Source organism: Schistocerca americana, chromosome 7 (genome assembly GCF_021461395.2).
Source record: "Schistocerca americana isolate TAMUIC-IGC-003095 chromosome 7, iqSchAmer2.1, whole genome shotgun sequence".
In the NCBI taxonomy this organism is placed as follows: domain Eukaryota; kingdom Metazoa; phylum Arthropoda; class Insecta; order Orthoptera; family Acrididae; genus Schistocerca; species Schistocerca americana.
The window spans coordinates 333,047,090-333,050,674 of record NC_060125.1 but is presented as its reverse complement, the minus strand read 5'-3'; the positions used below and the strand labels follow the sequence as shown (position 1 = coordinate 333,050,674).

Genomic DNA, 3,585 nt, shown 5'->3' with positions numbered 1-3,585 from the left:
GCCTGACCGAGACTCGTACTCGGGACCTTTGCCTTTCGCAGGCAAGTGCTCTACCAACTGAGCTACCGAAGCACGACTCACGCCCGGTACTCACAGCTTTACTTCTGCCAGTATCTCGTCTCCCACCTTCCAAACTTTACAGAAGCTCTCCTGCGAACCTCGCAGAACTGGCACTCCTGAAAGAAAGGATATAGCGGAGACATGGCTTAACCACAGCCTAGGGGATGTTTCCAGAATGAAATTTTCACTCTGCAGCTGAGTGTGCACTGATATGAAACCTCCTGGCAGATTAAAACTGTGTGCCCGACCGAGAATCGAACTCAGGATCTTTGCCTTTCGAGGGCAAGTGCTCTACCAACTGAGCTACCGAAGCACGACTCATGGCCGGTACTCACAGCTTTACTTCTGCCAGTATCTCGTCTCCCACCTTCCAAACTTTACAGAAGCTCGAGTCTCGGGCGGGCACACAGTTTTAATCTGCCAGGAAGTTTCATATCAGCGCACACTGCGCTGCAGAGTGAAAATCTCATTCTGGAAACATCCCCTAGGCTTTGGCTAAGCCATGTCTCCGCTATACCCTTTCTTTCAGGAGTGCTAGTTCTGCAAGTTTCGCAGGAGAGCTTCTGTAAAGTTTGGAAGGTGGGAGACGAGATACTGGCAGAAGTAAAGCTGTGAGTACTGGGCGTGAGTCGTGCTTCGGTAGCTCAGTTGGTAGAGCACTTGCCCGCGAAAGGCAAAGGCCCCGAGTTCGAGTCTCGGTCGGACACACAGTTTTAATCTGCCAGGAAGTTTCAAACTGAAGATTTGTTTCAATCTTCATTTCTCTCAAAACTTGACTTCGTTCTGTCCTATCTATCCTAAAAAAGGTACTGTTCCAACACTTATGACCACTGGTGTATTACCATTCATGGCAGTGCCTCCCCCCACACATTTCCTGCTATTAGCCCAGCCAGTTTACACTTTCCTGTCCTGTTGAGGTGTAGGCCATGTGTAGTACAATCCCACCTACTGAGAGAATCAACAGGAACCAAATCAGTATGTGAACCCACACCAGATCCAAGCAGCTGTTCTAACTCCAACTTAACTCTCCCGACAGAAGAGTTTAAATGAGGTGGGTCATGGTGTCTCAGAACAGACACGAACACAACACTGGTATGTCTCGTTGCTAATGCAATCTTTGCCAGGTCACACTCTATATTGTACCCAGGATCTCTGTCAATACTATTGCCCGCCCCACCCTGAATAACCACGGTGTCTTCCTTGGTAAAATCTTTACAGAGTGAACCTAAATCCTCTGTGACCCGACCCAGACCAGGACTTGGTTTAAAAAAATTTGTGACCTGGTATTCTGATCCTAAAGGGTCCTGGAAAAGTTGGCCCACACCTCTGGCATGTGAACTACCTAACATCATAACTTTCTTTCTCTTTGCTGACTTCCCTACATTCTTATTCAATTTTATACTGAAAGTTTGTTGTGCCCTCTCTACACCTACCTCAGTCTGAGGCTCATCAGCTTCAAACTGAAGCAACAGGTCAAACCTATTCTTCACATTCACCACAAAGCTGTCTGACAAAGTTCTATGTCTGTTACTCCTGTTGCCTGTTGCCACTTCCCACCTCTCTTTACCCTTCTCCCTCCTTAACCTGTTCAGATCTTTCCTAGCCTGCTCTACCTGTGCCTGAAGGGCAGCAGTTTTCCCCTCCTGTTCCACTATTTTCCTATCTTTACTGCAGATCCTACAGAACCACTGATGAGTCTGATCCACTCTCCCATTTCCCACGCCGCTACAGTCACCCCAATGGAAGAAACTACAACACCCATCACACCAAACCCCGAAGCTAATAATTCTACGGCACGTCAGGCACTTTTCACTTATGGTAAAAATCTTACTTTAGCGAGAATAAGTCAAATTAAATTACAGAAAAACAAGAAAACACGTTTACGAAAGATTAGCTCTAGTCTCAATCGTATTTAAACAAACTTACTTTAGTGATAATAAGTTAAATTACCGAAAAGAAGAAGAAAAACACGTTTGTAAAAATTAGGCCTAGTCGCAACTGCATGCAAGCAAAGCTACTACCGTATGCAGAAAGTTACCGGAATTCAAAATTTACGCTGTTTTTCGTAAAATAAGGGTTAAACAACAAAGGGATACGCTTTTATTAACTTTCTGGAACAGAAAAGAACAATTAAATAAGATTCTGTAAGTTTTACTGCGCTAAAATGTATGCAAGAATACAATCGTAACCCTACTTTATGTTCCTTTCGCGTTTTCTAGAATAATACGCAAAGAGGAGTGAAACCTTTAATAGTAAGCTTGCAAAACACACCAATACACGTATTAAACTAGTTTCCTGCAATATACGGAGTTTTATTACACTCTAAATCACTTATCTGTACGGCAGCATAAAACTCACTTGTCTCGCCTCCTCTAGATTCAGGATCAGATAAAGCAGGCGTGGCAGATGACATCCCCTCAGAATTTTTAATATCCGTGGAGGGAATTAGAAACGCAACGACAATTCAAGGCGGATTATAGAACCTGTGAGCCTGGAGACATACCAACAGACCTTCGGGAAAATGTTTCCCATACCGCCCCAAAGATACTAAGGTTTGATACGTGGGAGAACTGCCGCACATTCAGTTTAAGGTCTCATGCTTTGACATTGCTGATGAAAATAATAAACAGATGAAGCGAAAAGAAAATCGAGCTATTAGATGAGGATCGGTCTGGCTTTAGGAAAGGTGAAAGGCACGAGAAAGACAGTTCTGAGTTTATCTTGACGACGGAAGCAAGATAAAAAAAAAGAAGGAAAGAGACATTCAAATGATTTCAAAATATAAAATAGTGCATGATGTTCGAAATTCTCAGGAAAAACAACAAAATAAGCTACAGGCAAAGACGCTTATGCAGTCTGTCGACCATACTATGCACACTGCAAGTCCGACTCCGTAGCTCAGTTTTCACCATACATGGCAGCCATGTGGAAGACCTGGGTTCAATTTCCGGCACTGACACAGATTTTTTTTTTTTTGTGGGAGGGTTCTCCTGGTACAGGGTGCACTCAGCCTCGTGAGGACTTCCTTGACTGAGTCGTAGCGGCTCTACGAAGGTCTGCAACATGGTCAGGGGACCGCATTCCCCTCCATATCGCATTCACATGGCGCCGCAAGGCAGAGCTGATAGAACGCTGTTGGTCCTTCATGACCTGTTGAGGAGCTCGTTATTCAATCTATACTTGAACGAAGCAATGACAGAAAAAAAGAAAAATTCAAGGATGGCATTAAATTCAGTAAGGAAAAGAATATCAAGAACAAGATTCTTTGATGGCATTGTTTTCCCCCACTGAAAGAGAAGAAGAATTACAGGACATGTTGAAACCAGTGGACAGTCAAATTAGTAAAGAATATGGTTTGGGAGTAAGCAGAAGGAAGACAAGTGTAATGAAGAGAGACGAGATTATCCGGAAACTTAACACTAAAATTGGTCACCATAAGGCAAAATAAAAAACGAAATCCTGCTGTCTTGCGATAAAATAACACATGCCAGAAGAAGTAAGGAGGGCACAAGGAGCAGAGTAGCG

General features: G+C 43.8%; 1 non-coding gene across 1 annotated transcript; it reads right to left on the bottom strand.

The window, feature by feature from the left end:
• Positions 1-299: 299 nt before the first annotated feature.
• Positions 300-374, bottom strand: Trnas-cga. Its single transcript has one exon. It is a non-coding gene; the product is annotated as a tRNA-Ser (tRNA).
• Positions 375-3,585: the final 3,211 nt, after the last annotated feature.